Source organism: Eleutherodactylus coqui, chromosome 6 (assembly GCF_035609145.1).
Source record: "Eleutherodactylus coqui strain aEleCoq1 chromosome 6, aEleCoq1.hap1, whole genome shotgun sequence".
In the NCBI taxonomy this organism is placed as follows: domain Eukaryota; kingdom Metazoa; phylum Chordata; class Amphibia; order Anura; family Eleutherodactylidae; genus Eleutherodactylus; species Eleutherodactylus coqui.
In genome coordinates this window covers 209,273,959-209,297,646 of record NC_089842.1, presented here as the reverse complement: position 1 = coordinate 209,297,646, position 23,688 = coordinate 209,273,959, and the positions used below count along the sequence as shown (strand labels likewise).

Below are 23,688 nucleotides of genomic sequence, written 5' to 3'. Positions count from 1 at the left end.
ACATCTCCACAATGCAGCAATACTCGGTGTGCTGAAAGGATATGAGCGGGCCCTGGGTCAGCCTCTGTCTCAGCAAACACCTTGTGGGGCCCAAGGTGCTGCGAGTGACATAGCAATGGGGAATCCATGTGTCCACAAACTACTCATTCTGTTTGGGTGTTGGATACCTCATCGACAACGCAAGGGGTAAACCATCTGCACTCTGCACTCTACCCAAGTCTGTCAGTGTTTTGGGGACAGACAGGTAAAACACCGCTATGGGAAGTCTGTGTGCACCCAAAGCATGGGTGGCTCCCAGGAACCCACAGACGGTGCATAAAGAAATCCCATTGCAGTGCCACGGATAGCTGAGGTTACGTGGGAGAAAATACATGTTGGCTTCGGCCCACACTCCATGCCCCAGTCAGTCTGGGTTTTTTTAAAGTGCCAGGCAGGTACAACTCCGCTATAGGAAGTCTGTGTGCACCCACAGCATGGGTGGCTAGCAGGAACCCACCGACGGTACATAAAGAAATCCCATTGCAGTGCCCCGGATAGCTGAGGTTACGTGAGAGAAAATACATGTTGGCCTCGGCCCACACTCCATGCCCTAGTCAGTCTGTTCTTTTTAAAAAGTGCCAGGCAGGTACAACTCCGCTATGGCAAGTCTGTGTGCACCAGCAGTATGGGTGGCTAGCAGGAACCCACAGACAGTACAGAAAGAAATTCCATTGCAGTGCCCCGGATAGCTGTGGTAACGTGAGAGAAAATACTTGTGGGCCTCGGCCCACACTCCATGCCCTAGTCAGTCTGGGTTTTTTTAAAAGTGCCAGGCAGGTACAACTGTGCTATGGCAAGTCTGTGTGCACCCGCAGCATGGGTGGCTAGCAGGAACCCACAGACGGTACAGAAAGAAATCCCATTGCAGTGCTCCGGATAGCTGTGGTAACGTGAGAGAAAATACATGTTGGCCTCGGCCCACACTCCATGCCCTAGTCAGTCTGTTTTTTTTTTTAAAGTGCCAGGCAGGTGCAACTTCGCTAAGGCAAGTCTGTGTGCAACCACAGCATGGGTGGCTAGCAGGAACCCACAGACGGTACAGAAAGAAATACCATTGCAGTGCCCCGGATAGCTGTGGTAACGTGAGAGAAAATACATGTTGGCCTCGGCCCACACTCCATGCCCTAGTCAGTCTGGGTTTTTAAAAAGTGCCAGGCAGGTACAACTCCGCTATGGCAAGTCTTTGTGCACCTGCAGCATGGGTGGCTAGCAGGAACCCACAGACGGTACAGAAAGAAATCCCATTGCAGTGCCCCGGATAGCTGTGGTAACGTGAGAGAAAATACATGTTGGCCTCGGCCCACAATCCCTGCCCTAGTCAGTCTGGGGTTTGTGGGGGCCAGATAGGTAGAACACCGCTATGAGAAGACTTAGTGCACCCATAGTATACACAGACCCCTGTAATATTCCTGTAGCAAAGGTATAATCTGACCCCAGTAACAGTTATGTTGCAGAAGTCTAGGGAGACCCCAGTAACATTTCTGTAGTAACAGTACAGACAGACACAAGTAACATTTTATTAGCAGAAGTATAGGCAGACCCCTGTAACATTTACGTGGCAGACGTATAGGCAGACCCCAGTAACATTTTAGTAGCAGAAGTATACGCAGACCCCCTAGTAACATTTATGTAGTAGCAGTATTGCCAGACCCCTGTAACATTTCTGTAGCAGCAGTATAGGCAGAGCCCAGTATTTGTAACATTTCAGTAGTGACAGTATAGACAGACCCCAGTAACATTTCTGTAGTAACAGTATAGGCAGACCCCTGTAACATTTGTGTAGCAGCAGTAGAGGCAGACCCCTGTAACATTTCAGTAGCAGGAGTATAGGCAGACCCCTGTAACATTTAAGTGGCAGCAGTGTAGGCAGACCCCAGCACCATTTCTGTAGTATAAGTAAAGGCAGACCCCAGTAACATTTCTGTAGTAACAGTATAGGCAGTCCCCTGTAACATTACTGTAGCAGCAGTATAGGCAGACCCCTGTAACATTTCTGTAGCAGCAGTATAAGCAGACCCCTGAAACATTTATGCAGCAGAAGCATAGGCAGACCCCAGTAACATTTTTGTAGCAGCAGTATAGGCAGACCGCTGTAACATTTCTGTAGTAACAGTATAGACAGATCCCAGTAACATTTCTGTAGCAGAAGTATAGGCAGACCCCTGTAACATTCAAGTGGCAGCAGTATAGGCAGTCCCCTGTAACATGTAAGTGGCAGCAGTATAGGCAGACCCCTGTAACTTTCTTGTAGCAGAAGTATAGGCAGGCAGACCCCAGCAAAATTTCTGTAGTAGTAGTATAGGCCAACCTCTGAAACATTGGGATACCATGAGCGTAGACGAAGGCCGGAAAAATTTGTTGGATAAGAGTGTAGGCGTGGGCCCCAAAAATAAGTGTACCAAGAGTACAAGTGTACCTCTGAAAAATGTATCTACCGAGAGGGCAGGTGAAACCCATAAACATTTTTTTAAAGATACAGCTCACTGTGGCTTAATTTGTAACAGAGCCAGTAGGCAGTCCCGTTTAAAAAATTGGTTCATGTTACAGTCTGAATACTTTTGAAACTTTAAAAAATTGTAAAAACATTGGTAGATGTAGATGAGCCTTTTGGGCCGCAGAAAAATTGGCCGCTCAGCGTGATGACATGTTGTTTCTGGAGGAGAAGTAGCAGGAGGAGGACTAATGTCAGAGACAGATTGACAAAGCTAAATGCCCCGTTTTCCCGGTGATAGAGAAGAGTGCTTTTATCTGCAGTTGCAGCGAAAACAATCTTTAGGTTCCGCTGCTCTCCGCCGGTGGAGAAAAGAAGTCAGGGGAAATCCAGGCTTTGTTCATCTTTATGAGTGTAAGCATGTCGGCACTGGCAGTTGACAGGTGGGTATGCTTGTCCGTCATGATTCCCCCAGCTGCACTAAACACCCTCTCTGACAAGACGCTAGCGGCAGGGCAAGCCAGCACCTCCAGGGCATACAGCTCAAGTTCGTGCCATGTGTCCAGTTTTGACACCCAATAGTTGTATGGAGCAGAGGCATCACGGAGGATGGTGGTACGATCGGCTACGTACTCCCTCACCATCTTTTTACAGTGCTCCCTCCGACTCAGCCTTGACTGGGGGGTGGTGACGCCGTCTTGCTGGGGAGCCATAAAACTAGCAAAGGCCTTGGACAGTGTTCCCCTGCTTGCGCTGAACATGCTGCCTGATCTCCGCACCTCCTCTACTACTTGACCCTCGGAACTGCGCCTTCTGCCACTAGCGCTGTCAGATGGGAAGTTTACCATCAGTTTGTCCACCAGTGCCCTGTGGTATTGCATCACTCTCGGACCCCTTTCCTCTTCGGGAATGGAAAGGTTTTCCTTATACCGGGGGTCGAGAAGTGTGTAAACCCAGTAATCCGTAGTGGCCAGAATGTATCTAACGCGAGGGTCACGAGAAAGGCAGCCTAACATGAAATTAGCCATGTGTGCCAACATACCAGTACGCAACACATCGCTTTGCTCACTAGGAAGATTACTTTCAGGATCCCCCTCCTCCTCCTCCACAGGCCATACACGCTGAACAGATGAGAGGCAAGCAGCATGGGTACCCTCTGCAGTGGGCCCAGCTGTCTGTTCCCCCTCCTCCTCCTACCCCTCCTCCTCCTCCTCCAAAACGCGCTGAGATATAGACATGAGGGTGCTCTGACTATCAAGCGACGTACTCTCTTCCCCCGTCTCCTGTTCCGACCACAAAGCGTCAGCCTTTATGCTTTGCAGCGAACTTCTCAGCAGGTGTAACAGAGGAATCGTGACGCTAATGATTGCAGCATCGCCGCTCACCATCTGGGTAGACTCCTCAAAGTTTCCAAGGACCTGGCAGATATCTGCCATCCAGGCCCACTCCTCAGTAAAGAATTGAGAAGGCTCACTACCACTACGCCGCCCATGTTGGAGTTGGTATTCCACTATTGTTCTACGCTGCTCATACAGCCTGGCCAACATGTGCAGCGTAGAATTCCACCGTGTGGGCACGTCGCACAGCAGTCGGTGCTCTCGCAGATTAAACCGATGTTGCAGGGTCCTAAGGGTGGCAACGTCCGTGGTGGACTTGCAGAAATGTGCACAGACGCGGCGCACCTTGCCGAGGAGGTCAGATAAGTGCGGGTAGTTTTTCAGAAACTCTGAACCACCAGATTGAAGACGTGGGCCAGGCATGGCACGTGTGTGAGGCTGCCAAGCTGCCGAGCCGCCACCAGGTTACGGCCGTTGTCACACACGACCATGCCTGGTTGGAGGCTCAGTGGCGAAAGCCAGAGGTCGGTCTGCTCTGTCAGACCCTGCAACAGCTCGGGGGCTGTGTGCCTCTTGTCACCTAGGATGATTAGTTTCAGCACAGCCTGCTGACGCTTGCCTAACGCTGTGCTGCCGCGTGCCACACCGACTGCTGGCGACGTGCTGCTCACATTTCTTAATTGAGATGTAGAGGTTGCATAGGTGAGGGGGAGCGAGAGGGTTTAGAGGAGGTGGCATAGACTGCCGCAGATACCAGAACCGAGGAAGGACCCGCAATTCTGGGTGTGGGTAGGACGTGTGCGGTCCCAGGCTCTGACTCGGTCCAAGCCTCCACCAAATTCACCCAATGTGCCGTCAGGGAGATATAGTGGGCCTGCCCACCAGTACTTGTCCACATGTCTGTGGTTAAATGGACCTACCTGTAACCACGTTGGTGAGGGCACGATTAATGTTGTGGGAGACGTGCTGGTGTAGGGCTGGGATGGCACACCGGGAAAAATAGTGGCGACTGTGGACCGAGTAGCATGGGACCGCCGCCATCATGTTTTTGAAAGCCTCCGTTTCCACAAGCCTGTACGGCAGCATCTCCAGGCTGATCAATTTCGCAATGTGCACGTTTAAAGCTTGAGCATGTGGGTGTGTGGCGGCGTATTTGCGCTTGCACTCCAACGCTTGCGCTAGCGACAGCTGGACGCCGTGCTGTGAGACATTGCTGGACGGGGCCGAGGACAGCGGAGGTGAGGGTGTGAGTGCAGGACGGGAGGCGCTCGTGCCTGTGTCCTGAGAGGGAGGGTTGGATCTGAGTAGCAGGTTGGGGCACAGGGGGAGAGGCAGTGGTGCGACCCGGAGGCGGTGAACGGCCTTCGTCCCACCTTGTGGGGTGCTTGGCCATCATATGTCTGCACATGCTGCTGGTGGTGAGTCTGGTACTGGTGGCTCCGTGCTCTAACTGAAAAACATCCACACCTTTGAAGACCTAGGCCTCTGCAGGGTGGCTTGGCGCGAGGGGGTGCTTTGGGAAACAGTTGGGGGAGTCTTCGCTCTGGCCCTGCCTCTACCCCTGGCCACCCCACTGCTCTTCCAACCTGTCCGGCTGCTGCACTTGCCTCCCCCTCTAAAGGTCTGTCCTCAGTTGGCTTAGCGAACCAGGTGGGGCTCTTCCTCTGAATCCTCTGTGCGCTCCTCCCTCAGATTTACTGCCCTTACTGCTACCTCCCAGATAGACAACTGTGTCTCATCATCATCATCATCGTCCTCCTCACCCACTGAAAGCTCTTGAGACAGTTGCCGGAAGTCCCCAGCCTCATCACCCGGACACCGGGAACTTTTCAAAGGTTGGGCACGACAAACTCCTCAGGTGAGAGAGGAACCATTTTTTCCCAATCAAGGCAGGGGCCCGAGAACAGTTCCTGGGAGTCTGTCTGCTCATCAGAATGTGTCATTTTCATGGAATGAGGAGGCTGGGAGGAAGGAGGAGCAGCAGCCAGAGGATTCAGAGTTGCAGCAGTGGACGGCAGAAGACTGGGTGGTAGATACATTGCTGGATGCATTTTCTGCCATGCATGACAGGACCTGCTCACACTGCTCTGTTTGTAATAAAGGTGTACCACGTGGACCAAAAAATTGTGATATAAAGCTGGGGACCCCAGAAACCTGCATCTCTCCTAATCCTGCAGCAGCCAGCTGCGATTCACCTGGACCAGGAACTTGGCCTGTGCCCACACACTCACTTGTACCTCCGCGTCCATGCCCGCGTCCACGTCCACGTCCTCTAGCCCTACCCCTCAGCATTGTGTATTACGAATAGAGCAGACACTGAGTGGTGTGAATAATTATGGAATTATTGGCGTACACTTTCACGCTGACAGCGGTTATGTAACGCTAACTCCAGGCAGAAACAAAGAATAAGGAAGGCTGCAAACAGGCCTAACCGTGCAGTAGTGATTCACTACAACTCCCAGCAGCCAGGCAGTAAAATGCAAACGGTCACAGGTAGCCCAAAGAAGGAGTTTTTAAAAAAATGTTTTTGAAGAAGAATACAGGCTATATAGCATGTATATGACTTTCCCTGTATCAGGGGCTGTCCCCGTACGCTGTGCGTGAAGTTGACGGCAGACATAGAGCGGTGGGAATAATTATGGAATTATTGGCGTACACTTTCACGCTGACAGCGGTTATGTAACGCTAACTCCAGGCAGAAACAAAGAATAAGGAAAGCTGCAAACAGGCCTAGCCATGCAATAGTGATTCACTACAACTCCCAGCAGCCAGGCAGTAAAATGCACTCGGTCACAGGTAGCCCAACGAAGGAACTTTTATTTAAATTTTTTGAAAAAGAATACAGGCTATATAGTGTGTATATGACTTTTCCTATATCAGGGGCTGTCGCCGCACGCTGTGCGTGAAGTTGACGGCACACACAGAGCGGTGTAAAAAAATTATGGAAATATTGGCATCCAGTTGGAGGCTGACAGCGGTTATGTAACGCAAACTGCAGTCAGAAATAAATTATACGCAAGGCTGCAGAAAGGCCTAGCTGGGTAATAGTGAGGCACTACAACTCCCAGCAGCCAGGCAGTAAAATGCACATGGTCACAGGTAGCCCTAAGAAGGAGCTTTTTTAAAGATTTTTTTAAAAAAAGAATACATTCTATATAGCGTGTATATGACTTTCCCTATATCAGGGGCTGTCGCCGCACGCTGTGCGTGAAGTTGACGACTCACACAGAGCGGTGTAAAAAATTATGGAATTATTGGCGTACAGTTGGAGGCTGACAGCGGTTATGTAACGCAAACTGCAGTCAGAAAAAAATTATACGCAATGCTGCAGAAAGGCCTAGCTGGGTAATAGTGAGGCGCTACAACTCCCAGCAGCCAGGCAGTAAAATGCACACGGTCACAGGTAGCCCTAAGAAGGAGCTTTTTTGGGGGTTCTTGTAGACAGGATTCTACACTACCACTGTCCCTGCCTCACCAGTACTGTCCCTATACTCTGTATAATTGACTGCAGACTGAGAACGCTATAGCTGTAATAGCCTGCACAGCCCGAGATGAAAAAAAATTTTTTTGGTGCAAAACTGCTCCCAGCAGCCACAACAGTAATGCACACGGTCAGATGTGGCCCTAATAAGGACCGTTGGGGTTCTTGTAGACAGGATTCTACATTACCACTGTCCCTGCCTCACAAGTACTGCCACTATACTCTGTATAATTGACTGCAGACTGAGAACGCTATAGCCTGCACAGCCCGAGATGAAAAAAAAAATTTGTGCAAAACTGCTCCCAGCAGCCACAACAGTAAAGCACACAGTCAGATGTGGCACTAAGAAGGACCGTTGGGGTTCTTGAGGACGCCAACACTCTCACTATAGCACCAAGCAGCACCCTCCCTAATCTCTGCCAGCATGTGTCTGAGGCGAGCCGCGGGTGGGACTCCTTTAAATACTCGGTGGTCACTTGATCTCACCAGCCACTCACTGCAGGGGGGTGGGATAGGGTTGGCACATCACAGGAGGAAGTTGTAATGCCTTCCCTGCATGTCTATTGGCCAGAAAATGGCACTAAACATGCAGGGAAGGAAATGGAATTCACTCGAGTACCGCGTGGTGCTCGTCTCGACTAATGAGCATCTCAAACACCCTAATACTCGAGCGAGCATCAAGCTCGGACGAGTACGTTCGCTCATCTCTATCCATAACCTCTCACGTCTACTTTGTCTAATTTCAGATCTTTAAAAGGGTTTGCCACATGTGATTTTTATCACCCATTCTATGAATAAATGAAAAAAATCTTTTCAGTGGGGGTCTCACCAATGAGACCCTGCCAATCCTGAGAACAGGGTTCCAGTACTACCGTCTTCTTCTCAGTGCAGGGTCACTGCTACCCCTATAGTGAGGAGATTGAAGGGAGGGGCAGTCGCGCATCCATTGTCATTCCATTTATCTTCATCAGGACTGCTGGAAATAGTTGAGTTCTTGTACTTGACTGTCATTCCCATAGAAATTAATGGAGCTGTTGTGCTGCACATGTGTGATCATTACTAAATTCACGGTGGGTGGGTGTGGTTAGCCCATAGTGAGGAAAAGAGGGGGACACAGGACCTCAGGAGTGGTTGGAGTCTCAGCAGTGTTATCCCCACTGATCAGGCGTTTATCACCTATCCAGTGGATAGGTGGTAAAATTCAATAGGGGTACAACTCTTAAAGGGGCTTTACCCCAATAAAAAGTTATCCCCTATCCACAGAATATCCACAGGACTGGTAATAACCTGCTGATTGGTTCTCACTGCTGAAACCCCTGGTGATCTCGAGAATAGGACTCCCATGTCCCATTCTCCTGTCATTGCATTGGTTGTATCTTCCCCAGAAGTGACATGACTTCGAAAGGAGTGTTGGCAGAATATGTGCCATCAGTGCTCCATTCACTTCAGTGGGCGTTATGGAAATACCTAAGTGATGTTGCAAGAAAGAAAAAACTGTAGCATGTTCTATTTTTGGGGAAGGTGCAACCCCCTTCAGTGACAGGAGAAGGGGATATAAGAGTGCCATTCTCGAGATGGGGGGGGGGGTCTCAGCAGTGAGACCACCACCAATCAACAAGTTATCTCCAATACTATGGATAGCGGATAACTTATTGTTGGTAAAACCCCTTCAAGTATTGTTCACAAGGAGATGGCTAAAGAGAAAAAGGCTACTTCCTTCGACAAACATACAACTAGACATCATTTAATACAGCAATAATGTTTTATGAAGTCTTCTTGAATGGTTCTGATAATTGTAGTATCAGATTTGTTCTCAGTATTTCTATTTTGCTGCAGTATTATTTTCTGATCATGTATTTTCTTCTCCAGATTCAGGGGATAGTACAAGGATGATCTTCACTAGTGCTACCCTGGATAAAACAACTAAATTAAAAAACCAATATTTGTGGTCCAGAAATTAAACACATCTGTGAACGTATCAATATTTAATACATTTCAAATATAATTCCAAAGACAATAATGTCTATTTTTTCCCAAAAATATTTCCATATCCGCCTCCATTTTGTGCACATCTTGAGCATCGTCCTTCACATCCGCCCCCAAAACACTCTCCGCATCCGTCACATGAAAATAGATCTGTAAAGAAATCGAAGAACCCTGGTGGGACAAATAAATTATTTTTATTTTATACCTCAAAAAGAGAAATAAAGTTGATCTATTACTGCTAAAAGGATTTTTTTTCCAGAAATGAACATGCCCATAAGACAGAGTTCAACTTCATGGTAACCCAATACTAATGGCCTCCAACCAAGAAAATGACTATGGTAAAAAATGTTGCAACCCAACAACAGCTATGTTGCAATGCATAACCCTTTCGGTAGACAAAACAATGTTTTTGCTTTTAGAGGTATGGCTGATCATCAGGTTAGCCCTCTTCCACATAAGATAACACCAGTAATATAAATAACTTTAAGTAGGCAGGGCACAGCTACAGATTTTGCATTGGGGCCTAGGAACTACAATTTTCACCTCTGTCCATATATAAAATGGTTATAGGTGTATTCTGGGCTTTTAATATCGATGCCCTATCCTCAGGATAGGTCATCAATAGCTGACCAGCAGTGGTCCTCCAGCCCACTGTCAGTACAGTGGGACTAAATGTTGGCATCAGTAATCAGGGCCAGAAGTGAAAATCAATTAGAGCGATGCGTCCTATCACATTTTTGTCTCCTTATTTCAGTCAGAGTTGAAAGTATAATAGGAGGCATTGCTCTCATTGATTTAAATAAGAGTGAAGTCAACTACTACGTTTCTGGCCCTGACGAGGACATCCTGCTGCACTGATAAAAGGCCAGAGGCTGAGAGGAGATCCTGAGCAGTAACCAACTATTAATGACATCAATAGTTAAAGCCTATAATATCACTTTATATAGTCAATAGATTCTTTGAATTGTCCCCTTCGTATTATGTATGGAGAGACAAATGTTACTAAAACCTGTTATTACTCCTAAACTGTTGTATACAGTATCTTACAATCTCTCTTTAGTCGATATTACCACCCTTTGCCACAGAAAGTAACAAACCAAGAAGATATTAGCACATGCTCACTCTTGGCTTTGTAGTGACCTGGATTAGGGTCAACACTTACATGGTCACTTCATGGTCAAATGTGTTTATTGCTGTAGGTGTTAAATAAGTGTTAAAAGTTATGTTTTTGCCATTCATATTCTACTTCACCACTGTTCTAATGATAAATAGCTCCCCTATTCTCATTGAATTTCAATCACTTAGCAACAGCCTGAGGAGGGGTTAGTCAGGTGGTAGGAAGAAAGAGGTCCTGTGATTGGAGGATAATCTCTTCACACAGGTTGGGTGAGAGGATGGAGATAAAAGGTTAGAGAGAGTGGGGTTAAAAGAGAAGAGAGTGAAGTCTAGTTGAAGTCAAGACTAGTCAGACAAGAAAGAACATCAAGAGAAAGCCAGTGCAGTGAGAAGAAGGAAAGAAAGGCTTGTTCATTTTATTTTATTTTTATATTTTATTTATTATATTTTTATTTTGTCTGGAGTAGCTTTTGGCCTACATAGGGACTGACGTCACGAATTTTACAAACCACCATCTTACACTGCCCAACTTTACAGGTAGCACCCAACGCCAAACGCAGAACACTGTTCATACTGTGGCATTTCTCCATAAGTTGCGTTTTTGTCGCATATGTGAGAGAGAGAGTAGCGGAGCCAATGCTGCTGCCGTTTGCTGTCACCCACACCCCTCCGCGGCCTATGGGTGCCACATCTTGATTGCGAAAAGAATGGAGTTGATGTGGTATGAGCATGGTACGAGCATGATATGCTATTACTTGAAGACAATAGTCGAATGGATTTAGTAACCTGATACTGCCAAAGCCCCAATCCTTCTTACCGTGACTGTACGCGAGATATTGCAAGTCAAAACACCCAACAACCCTAACCATAACCCAATTCCTAACCCCAACTCCTTAATCTATACAAATGCTATACCAATATAATCCAAGACATTTATAAATGAATGTGAGAGAAACATGTCAACATGTGGAGTAATAATCTTTGAGAAGAAGGCACTTACCCCTAATGGAATAGCAAATGGAACCGCATCCACTATCACAACAACTCTGACTGCTTAAACAATCAGTATTTATCCGGCATGGACGAACCCGAACTGATGGACAGTTAGTACGAGATACAACTGAAGGACATTCTACAAAAAAAGAGAGAAAGCTGTTTTTTATGTGACACTTACAATTAAGGTGCCTGAAAGAAGAAATGTTGGATTTACTAGCTCTACGACCCTTCACATTCCCACTCATTCCCATCCATGCTCAGTGACTTCCATTGGTGAGGGGTCACGATCACGAATTTACAAAACAGTCTTTTACTTAGTGACGGATCATGTATTCTTTGGACTACTTTGATGTCTGCCCGTATAATAATGTTGGAGTCTTTTCCCTGTAAAGAAACAGTTGCAGACCAAAATAGGTTAAAACAGAAGACTCAGATTCTTAAAGGGGTTGTCTCGCGGCAGCAAGTGGAGTTATACACTTCTGTATGGCCATATTAATGCACTTTGTAATGTACATCGTGCATTAAATATGAGCCATACAGAAGTTATTCACTTACCTGCTCCGTTGCTGGCGTCCCCGTCGCCATGGATCCGTCTAATTCTAATGTCTTCTTGCTTTTTTAGACGCGCTTGCGCTGTGCGGTCTTCTTCCTGGTGAATGGGGCTGCTCGTGCCGGAGAGCTGGTCCTCGTAGCTCCGCCCCGTCACGTGTGCCGATTCCAGCCAATCAGGAGGCTGGAATCAGCAATGGACCGCACAGAGCCCACAGTGCACCATGGGAGAAGACCCGCGGTGCATCGTGGGTGAAGATCCCGGCGGCCATCTTGGTGAAGGAAGAAGGAAGACGTCGCAGAGCGGGGATTCGGGTAAGTAATACATTTTTTTTTTTTTTAACACATCCTTTGGGGTTGTCCTGCGCCGAACGGGGGGCCTATGGAAAAAAAAAACCCGTTTCGGCGCGAGACAACCCCTTTAAGCTTCAGCCCTGTTGCACTGAATGCACTACCCTCCGCATCCAGAACTGGATGCATTACTGCTACACCAGTTAGAGGCTGTACAGCTAATGATGCAGAATGAAAATGCCTGGGGTCCCTCTGGCATCTGCGGGCAGCATATTTTGTAAGGGCAGCTTCAGAGAGATGTACTTGCACACATTTTTATGTGTGCAAACTATACGAACGCAATACGCAGAGAATATAACCCATTTATGTCAATGGGTTCTTTCCTGGGTATTTGGGCACCAGGACCCCATAGAAATTTATGGGAGGTGCGCAAATATGTACGAAATATGCAAGGACATGTGCAATACGCTACGCAAAACAGTGGAAAAAAATAACATATATAGAACACAACAGACTAAATAGCCTTTTAAATTAGAGCGAGAACGTGTTGTGTGCATATGAACCTGCCCTGTTTAAGCAAAAACTTACAGTACTATGCGCAGACACCTGAGCAAATCAACCTCATTCACTGTGCAAATAAATTGCACTGAAATGTGCGTATTTGTGGAAACTCCCATATAAAGCAGCCCTAAGGGCGGCTTTACACGGGCGTATGCACTTTTGCATATGATTTAACGCTTTTTTGTGGGTGTGTCTGCATACTTTACTGTCTTGCGTGCGGGACACGGCCACACCTCAATTTACATTCATTTAATGATGTGTTCTTTTTCCAGTGCAATTGTGCAGTATTTCATGCATACCCTTGCGTACCGCGTGCGCATTTGTGCATCCCCCCCCTTGATTTTTATTGGGAGCTTTGGTGCACAAAAGTAGAGCAAGCTGCGTTTTTTCTGCACATGCAAAATAGGTTAATTTGTACAAACCCAATTGTAATCAAAGGGTTCTATTCTCTGCATATTGCGCATGCAGATACACCCATGTGAAGACTCCGTTAGGGTGCACTTACACGGGCAATTTTCACTCGTGATTTCTGTGCGATGCTGTGGGAGCAAAGAAAAAAAATCGCAATGCTTCTGTATGTAAATGTTATATTCTTGCGAGTGCAATGCAGTTTTCTCTAGTCTTACTACTGGAAAAACGTGCGAATTACAGTTGCATTTTTAAGCATCTGAATATCACAAATGCAGTGATGCGATGCGTTTTTCTTGCAAAATGCGTCGCCATCGCACAACAGATTACTGGTTTACTGTGGTATCAGCCCAAGTTTCTTGGATCGATACTGCACTCATCGTATGTGCAAATGTGAGTGTGATTTTAAATTTTTTTGCTCCCATAGAGAAGAATGGGCGATCCTAAAACAGACCTGCCCAAAAATAGGGCGTGCAACATCACGAACGGGTGCATTTATGTGGGTTCTTTCCCCTTGTGATTTCTGTGCATTTCTCGTGTAAGTGCACCAAAAAAGCGTCTTCTCACAAGCATATTCACAAAAATGCAATGTATTTGTGCAGCGAATGAGGTTGATTTGCACGTGTATCTGTGCATAGTACTGTACTTTTCTGCACACGTAAGACATGTTCATATGCACATTTGACACCCTCACCCTGATTTAAAATGCTATTTTGCTTAATGAGGTCCAGATGTGTTATTTTCCTTGCAATTTTGCGCAGCGTATTGTGCATCTCATTACGTATTGAGTGTCCATTTGCACATCTCACGTAGACTTCTATGGGGCCCTTTGGTGCACAAATACATAGAAGAATAGAAAAGGTCCTATTGTTTTGCGGAGACCAAAATGCACACAAAAAAATCATTAATGTGAATGTGTGATTCTCTGCATATCCCGCTCATACATATATATTGCTAGAGCTAAAACGCACACAAATCCATATTTCTGAAGCCGCCCAAAGGCGGCATCACATGGGTGTATTTGTGCACGCAAAATTTGCGGATGCTATATTGATAATAGCGCCCAGTGCTCTCAATAGTTTCCTTCACATGTGTGTATCTTTTACTTGCCCATTTTGGTCATGCAAAAAAAACTGCAGCATGCTCCATTTTCACTTATTTACCCATAGACCCCATAGAAGTCAATGGGGATGCACGAATGCACACAAAATACGTTAGGAGATACGTGAAACACGGCGTAATTGTGCAGGAAAAAGAACACATCTGGAACTCATTAGACTAATTAGTAATTTGAAGCATATTTTTTTGACATGCCCTATGGGTGCAAAAAGTACAGTAAATATGGTGCTACACGTACAAAAAACCTTGTTCATTCTGCATATACGCATGCGATCGTTTGAAGGGGGTTAATACAAAGTGAAAAGCAACTTTTCCCTATACACATCTTATTCAGAAGCCTTCGCTCCTCTCTAACCCTCGAAATACAGTATATAAATTCAGCTTATCAGCAAACTTTAGAGACTTCATGTGGAAATACAAAACTAAATATGGATTATGCAATTGATATATTATTAGAATATGGAAACTATACAATCTCTCTACTACTATGCATCGAATAAACTAAAGAAAAAAATTACACAGCAAATTACTATAATAAGAAATATAATAAGCTATGCAATAAGTTACAAATATTCTTATAAGCATATTAGTAATCCTTTACTGCAGACCTCCCCTATTAACCATATGACATATACAGCACATCGGCACTATACATTAATGCCGGATCTGTACAGACATGCAGTTATTAAAGTAATTGCTGTTAGTTCTAAGTTACAGACAGATCAGTGACGCGCTGGGTCAGGTCTCTTGATTCTTACTTGGTCTTTGCATATAATATCCCGATGCTGGGGATAATAGTGTGACGACCAGGAAAAAAAGCAGCAGGTATCCCAGAGATGGCATCTTGTGTCTTTGATGCACTGCCACCACCCTGCCACCTTTATACCATTGTTTATGCAAGGATCTAGGGTGTAGTCTGATGACTAAGATATGGCCTTATCTTGATAACATATGATTTCATTGAATAATGCATTATTGCAATAATCTGCATGATAAGATAGTAGCGATATGATGGGAAAGTCTTTTGCACTAGTGCTAGACAAGGGATAGGTAGGAAAGGCAGCTGCGTAAAAGGGAACCTGTCACCAGGTTTGAGCTCCTTCAACGAAGTTTTGGTGCTTGTACAGTAGATTCCCTGGAGTTCAGGGAGGTATTTCTTACCCAGCTCCCCCATCCAGTGCTGTCACTCACGAAGATCATCACATGGCCCGTTGGACTCCACACATTGACCGCAGTGGTAGCATACAGCTTCCAGTCTGGCTGCATGGTCCACGCTTACTTTTGAGGACAACAGCGCTAAATACCAATAGTGCAAACAAAACCAGTGAAATCTTATTGAAATATGTGGTTTTGCTTTGTCCCATTGTGATTATCATGGCCGTATAAAGGGAGAAAAACACGCGCATCTGTTTTTGCCCTTAAAGTACAGATATGCTCCAATTTCCCACCCTAACTGGTTAAAGCGGCCATCTGGTCCTGGACAAACAAAGATAAGGCTTTTTTGACTACCTGATGCCCTGTGCATTACTATGCATCATTAGTCTAAGTCATGTGAGCAGTACGGGCCAGCTAGAGCGGCATGTAGTCTTTGACTACTGATGCATTCCAGGTGCTGTCATCTTTGTTTGTCCAGAAATAGAGGGTCACTATAACCAAAGAGCTGGTGAGAGTGCCACTGGCCGCTCACCTACAACTTCGAGTGTGTCAGGGCCCATAAGCAAGGTGAGAGCAAGCAGCAACTCTTGCAGCTTGAGCTCATGACCACTGTGGCTAGCAGTAAGGAGAACCTTCTGGCTAGTATTCATGGAGGCATGGGTCTTGAACTAGGGTTGGTACACAAAGAGGACACTGAAGCTGGCACTAACAGGGGGGATAGCATTTGGCATTGAGTGGGCACTGAAACAAGCAGTTATGGGGCACTATACTTAGTACTCATGGGGACAATATGACATATCACTAAGATTGCTACTGGTGCACTTTGAGCAAGCATTATGGCTAATACTTATGTGGGGCACTTGCAACTTACACTTATTGGTGTGGCACTGCTATGTGAATTCTGCACCATAACACTGCTTTTCAAGCTATGATACTGAAATTGTTATAGAGGCACTGTGGCTGCTACTCTTATGGGGGCCCCATATAGTGCTTTTAGGAGTAGGTTGCAATGTTACAAAACAACTTTAGCTTGCACAAAATTGTCACTCCTTGTAGGCATAGAAGGTGGCATTCTTATGGGGTTATTCTTATTAATATTTTGCTGGTCACTATAGCTGGTATTACTGGGGGGAGCACTATGACTTGCCATTATATTGAAGCAAGGCATTGTGGCATGAGCATATAAGCCCTGTTACTTGCTCTCTTAGGTAGCTAGTGGCTAGTTGTTACGGCACTCTGCCCCCCCGAGCGCCAGATGGGGTGCCCTGATCTTCCCGCACCCCACTGTCCCTGCCTACTTGCCTCGGCCCTGGCTAACCCCAGGCGGACAACTGGGCGGCGGTCCCTGCGCTGACTAGGGACCTGGCGACTACCTAGATGGAACTACTAACAGGGGACAGAGTGCCGACAGAAGAGGCAGGTGGAACAAACCAACAAAACTTACAAGTACAAGCAGGGCTGGAGATGGAGCGCACAGGCAGATAGACAGGACCTGAATAGCAACTAGTGCTGACTGGGACAGACCAGACTAGGGGCTAACAGGACCAACCGAAACAGGCTGAGAAAGGATAGCAGGGCTGACAGACAACTAGGGACTGGCTGAGATAAACTGCAGACAGACTGACCAGATGAAAGCAGAACCAATAACTGGCAGTGAGCTCACATCACTGCCAGTCTCTTAACCACAAGGTTCCGCCCCCGGGCGGAGAGTGGGAGGAGGCAACTCCACCCACTGCTGTACAAGAAGAACGGAGGAGTGCGGGCGGCACCCTATGGGCGGACACGCCCACGCCGCCGCCCACCGGCCGTCCCAAGCTGCTGGGATAACCTCGACACAGGGCTCCAGGCTGCTGGAGCCGACGCCGGAGCGACGCGCGCCGACCGCGGGACCCCGTGCCGCGCTGTATGGTAACACTAGTAGTCTTACAGGGGCAGTTTATGATGTTTATCGGGATACGTTGCATTCTTGTAGAGGCATTGTGACTAACAGTCTTGAAGGACACTGTGGGTAGTAGTGATAAGTAATTAGTGGAATAATTGGTTCGTGTTGGTATTAGGGCCATTTTATGAAAATCATCATGAATTGGGACAGTTGATTTTAAGTCCCATTAATGTCAACAGGAGTAAAAATCAGCTTCACTAATTCTCCCTTTAGAAGGTTCCTAATAAAGCCAACCCTCCCCCACATTGCATGGAAATACAGCCACATATCTGGAGAACACAGTTCTTCTCCCAAAAATTGGGCAAAATAGTGTACAGTGGTGTAGCGGTTAATTGTAGCACATGGGTGTCACTGAAAACAAAAGAAAGCTCACATAGGGTCTCTCTCCAAAAATTGTGCCACATAAGTCAGCATATGTGCTACTTGTTTAAAAAGCAATGTCAAAGGTGAACAGAACAGCCAAGCACGGATCTCCTCCAAGGAACAGCTGTAAAGCTACAGTTGTTTCTTCTGTTTCAGCCAATTTTCATTTTGAGAGAAGGAGAATGAGGAGGAAACACGGCAGAAGCAGGAGAAGAAGAGCAGTAGAACTTCCACCACCACCAGCAACAGCACCTTGAGGGCAGAGTGTGCTCTTCATGGAAGATGAGAGCTGTGGCTCCGTATTTCCATATTGACATATCTTTAATTTTGGGGTAAATAGGAGAAGAAAAAATGGCAAAAGCAGAAGTAGGAGAAAGAGAGCAGCATCACCAGCAGCAACAGCACCTTGAGGCCATAGTGTGGTATTTGATAGAGATCTATGCTCAGTCATATGAGAGTAAAAATATGCAGCGTACTAACTAATCAGTGGAATCTGCCATGGGAGTGTCAGGTGATCCACATTGTCTGTGGACAGGTGGATGTGTCTGTCAGTTATCACACCCCCAGCTGTGCTGAGCACCCTTTCTGATAACACACTGGCAGTGGGGCAGGCAAGCACCTCTAAAGCATGTTGTAGAAGCTCTGGTCACTTGTCCAGCTTAGACATCCAGAAGTCAAAATGTGCGGGGAATTTTACATGAGATGAAGTAGAGCATTGATGCTCAAGGCCAACTGGTGCAGACTGATTGCTGAGTGCCTGCGACTGGGAGGAAGAGGAGGTGATGGTACTTGAGGCATGTTGTGTCATCTATTCTGTGTGCTGCAGATGTAATACATGGTCAGAATCAATTCTAAGGAATGGCAGCAGACATGCCTCGCCCCCTGCAGAACGTGGAGTTATTGTTTTAGTGGGAGCTGCTTGAAGTGCCAACTTGGCCTGTCCTCTGCTGTATCGATCGACAATCACAACTGACACGTCCCCTATGCCTTGCTTTTTTCATGTTTGCATGTCGTTTTTTATTCAGATTTTACTGTTCAGTGTAGTTTTATGTTACTTATCAGCCAACTTTGTAGCTTGCAGAAAACCACTGCTAGCTGTGAAAGGTCTGCAAAAAATTTTGGGTAGCTGGACTGGCGGTTTTGACCGACGCCTAAGACTGGTGACGCCCACTGTGTGTATTTGCTGTTTTCCTATTTGCTTTTATTTTTATTTTTTAATATTAACAAAAAAAAAACTACCTCCAACTAAATAATCTGCAACGCCTGGGAGACATGATATGTGAGAACAGAAGGCCACTGAATACAGCTTGCATCTTTGTAATTAACTGCTAGCTATGTGTGGCCTAAGATAATTTGTAATGGATGGACTGGTGACCTTGAATGACAGCTGGAGTTACAGAGAATCGAAGAGAACAGAGACCTGCAGTTTTTTTTTAACAACAGACAACAGATTATTTAGGCATATAGCTTCTGTGTCTTGTGCTCAACTGTAAAATAAATGTTGGTTACATTGTGCCTACGTTATCTATGGCTAGGTCATGAAGCATTATAGTTGGGGGTCCTATCACAGAGTGACACTGAAGAGTGGCAGCTTCAAGTTACACCTCTGAGCCATAGTGGCATCAACACCAGTTCCATTAACCCCTTAGTGACCACCCTATAGTGTTTTTACATCCTGCAGCTGCAGGACGTGTATGGAGGGAGGTAGCGCCGCTATCTCCCTCCATACAGCACGGGCATCAGCTGTTTATTACAGCTGACACCCGCGGGCAACAGCTGTGCTCGGCCGTTCGGCCGATCGCGGCTATTAACCCTTTAAATGCCATTGTCAATTCTGATAGCGGCATTTAAATTCCCCGAACGCTTTTTGGGGGTCCCGCACGGCCCCCCCCCCCCCCCGCGGTGAGATTGGGGGATCCGTGCAGGTGTCAGGCTTGCCATCTACACAGGGTGGCTTCATAGACTGCCTGTAAAAAAGCAGTATGACGTAATGCTATAGCATTACGTCATACTGCAGGAGTGATCAAAGCATCACATGTTAAAGATCCCTAGGGGGACTTCAAAGTAAAGTAAAAAAAAAGATCAATAAAGTTTTTTAAATTGTAAAAAAAAAAAAGTTCTAAAAGTTTAAATCACCCCCCTTTAGCCATATCTATTATTTAAAAATCTAAATCATAAAATAAAAATATGTATTTGATATCGCCGCGTCCATAAAAGTCCGATCTATCAAAGTAGTGCATTATTTTTTCTGCACGGTGAACGTCGTCTGAAAAAAAAAAAAAGAACGCCAGAAATGTATTTTTTTAGTTACCCTGTCTCCCAGAAAAAACGCAATAAAAAGCGATCAAAAATTCGTATGTATTCCAAATTGATACTAGCGGAAACTTCAGGACATCCCGCAAAAAATGAGCCCTTGCTCAACTACGTCAACGGAAAAATAAAAAAGTTATCGTGCGCACAATATGACCACAGAAAATAATTGAAAAAAATTAAATATCTTAAAAAAAAAATACAAGTACTACAGCAAAAACAATACTATAAAAGTTTGGTATCGTAGTAATCATACTGACCCATAGAATAAAAATATTAGGTCGTTTTTGTTGCAGTTTGTGCGCCGTAGAAACAGGACGCACCGAAAGATGGTGGAATGTTGTTTTTTTTCCATTTCTCTCCGCTAAGAATTTTTAAAAGGTTTTTCAGTACATTATATGGTACAATAAATAGTGCCATTGAAAAATACAACTCGTCCCGCAAAAAGCAAGCCCTCATACAGTGACGTCGATGGATAAATAAAGGAGCTACGATTTTTTAAAAGGGAGGAGGAAAAAACAAAAATGGAAAAAAAGCAAAAAAGCCTAGTCACTAAGGGGTTAATCCCAATGAGCTTGTGGTGACATACAAATGTTTTTTATCTTAGCGTTGCCTTGATCTGTAACCACAGTTTGCTAAAAATACTATGATGAACATCCCTATTACAGGCTAATTTGACTGACAATATTTTTTTAGTTTAGTTATTTTCCCCACTTAGGCCTTAGTTAGACGGGCGTTCTTTCGCACAATTTGCGCATGCGCATGCGTCCGGCGATTTTTTAAAACCATTGCTTTGCAATGGTATCGGACACATGAGCGCTTTTTATGCGCTCGTCCGATAAATTATAGAACTGAAATCGCAGATCGCACCTGTCTGCGATCTGCGATTCCTGTTCTCTTCTCTATATGCGCTCAATGGGGCCGGCGGCAGCAGCGCCGACCCCATTGAGAACATATAGAAGACAAATCATTCTCCTCTGCCACAGCTGTAACACCTGTGGCAGAGAAGAACGATGTTTGCCCATTGAATTCAATGGAGCCGGCAATACAGCCGGCTCCATTGAAAGCAATGTGCAGCAAAGACTAGGCAGCATCAGATGGATCTTCAAAACAATGGAAAATTGTTTTGAAGATCCATCTGATGCTGCCTAGTCTTTGCTGCATATTTCTACTGATTAGTTGGTCGTGATCCTGACTAAGCTGGGCTGCTGCATCCACCTGCTCCTCACCTGCATTGTTTGCAGTGGAATGAATGAGACTGGTCTGGAGTGAATCCATGTGAGTGCTGCTGTTGCCTTTATTATTCACTTCCATTGAAAGCAATGAATTCATGAATGGGTGTGAGTCAGACCTGCCTCTGATTGGCTCAGCGCTGAGCCAATCAGGGGGCAGGTCTGACTCACACCCCCTTCACACCCACTGCAGGCCGGCCGCGCGGAACTCCGGCTGCCGGGAGCAGGTGAGTATATATATTTTTTTATTTTAACACTTTTCTGGATGAATTGCAGGGAAGGGCTTATATATTTAAGCCCTTCCCGACAATTCATCCCACACTCGCCCGCAGCGCATTGCTTTCAATGGAGCCGTCTGTATTGCCGGCTCCATTGAATGCAATGCGCTGGACACCTCCGGCCCGTTTCTAATGAAACGTGGCTAGGAGCAGATTTTCGTGCACCGGTCACGCGATTTGCGGCTGCGCATCCGTCATGCAATCCGCAAATCGCGCGAAAAAACGCCCGTCTGACTAAGGCCTTAAAGTGACCCTTTGGTTTCCAAACAAAATTTTATCCTGGAGCCAGAAGGGGAGGAGAGTATATTACTTGCAGTTGTTCTTCTCTGCCATCTATGTGAATTGTCTTTGCTTTAAGTATAAGAATAGACTTGATTTGGCTAATGGACTGTTTGTTTTCTGGGCAGTATCTTCTTCAACCAGTATTAGGACTTGAATACTTTTCAAGTCTACATTACTGTTAAATTCCTATTCAATAAGCACAAAATGACCATAGCCTGGACAATCCTAAGTGTGCGAAGGTTCTTTCTGGCTGTTCCCGTTGATGTTCTATCTAGTGGAAACCTATATAACTGGTAATGATGGCTAGTTTGTTGTCTTTATTGTGTGAAGTGAATTAATTTCTTCCATCCTTCCAATGATACAGATACTTAGCCATCTGCCTATTGAAAGGGTTAAAAAAAGTTAATGGATTAAAGTTTTAGTAAACTATCAGAATTTAAAGCATTTCATGTATGTTTGTGGTTATAGTGGGACAGTTATTTTATGACAGAAGGTGGATTCTTATACATCAAGGACATATATACCATAGAGGTAGCCAATGAAGCTGCTATGGGGCTCATAAAACTAGTGAGCCGTCTGTAGCTCAGGCTAGCCTCATCCATTTTACCTAAATGCAACGTACTCTCCAGTTACCACAATTTAGCTAACACATTAGATGTAACTGACCAGTGGCCCATACGACCCTTCTCTACTTCAAGGTATGGCACACGGTAAAGGGGGAACCAGTATCTGGTCTTCCTTTCCCAAAATTTCGCATCAGCTGCTCTTATGCAAGTCTATAGCATGATACTATGTTAGCGCCTTTCATTTACTTCCTATCATACTATATGCAGGTTCAAAAGAAATTGATAGCAGAGAGAATGGGGTAACATTTGACTACAGGATAAAACTACATACAGTGCATATTTATTTATTGTTTGTACATGGGAACACATATCCCAGTGTAGTAGCTGAGTAGACAACACAGTATTATATTTTTTAATCCAGGATTAAAATCATTGCCTCAACACAATGGATATGTTATGGATTTAGCTGCCATTTTCTCTAAATTAAAGGGGTTGTCTCGCGAAACCAAGTGGGGTTATACACTTCTGTATGGCCATATTAATGCACTTTGTAATATACATCGTGCATTAAATATGAGCCATACAGAAGTTATTCACTTACCTGCTCCGTTGCTAGCGTCCTCATCTCCATGGTTCCGTCTAAATTCGCTGGCGGCTTGCTTTTTTAGACGCGCTTGTGCAGTCCGGTCTTCTGTTCTGAGCACGAGCCGCTTCAGTGTGCTCGCCGCTACAGCTCTTCTGTGCATGCGCAGACGAGCTGTAACTTCTCGGGAGCGCGCTGGAGCGGCCATTCTGCTACCATCCTCTCTTAGAGGAAGGTGCAGAGCCGCCCAGCAGAGCCGCCCAGCCGCCCAGCAGAGCCGCCCAGGTAAGTGATGGGTGACGGACTGACTGCCGCTGTGGCCCCGGAGCCTAACGCTGTGGCTCCAGGGCCTACCGCTGTGGCCCCGGAGCCTACCGCTGGGCCCCGGAGCCTACCGCTGGGCCCCGGGGCCTACTGCTGGGCCCTGGAGCCTACCGCTGGGCCCCGGAGCCTACCGCTGGGCCCCGGAGCCTACCGCTGGGCCCCGGAGCCTACCGCTGGGCCCCGGGGCCTACCGCTGTGGCCCCGGAGCCTAGCGCTGGGGAGCCGGGGCGTAGCGCTGGGGAGCCGGGGCGTAGCGCTGGGGAGCCAGGGCGTAGCGCGGGGGAGCCGGGGCGTAGCGCTGGGGAGCCGGGGCCTAGCGCGGGGGAGCCGGGGCCTAGC

At 46.2% G+C, this 23,688-nt stretch overlaps 1 long non-coding RNA gene across 1 annotated transcript; it reads right to left on the bottom strand.

Annotated features, from left to right (window-relative positions):
- Positions 1–9,258: 9,258 nt before the first annotated feature.
- LOC136633156 (uncharacterized) lies at positions 9,259–15,209 on the bottom strand. The gene is made up of 3 exons (XR_010793237.1): positions 15,073–15,209; positions 11,391–11,522; positions 9,259–9,445 (listed from the first exon to the last, which is right to left on the bottom strand). It is a non-coding gene; the product is annotated as an uncharacterized lncRNA (long non-coding RNA).
- Between the last annotated feature and the right edge of the window lie 8,479 nt (positions 15,210–23,688).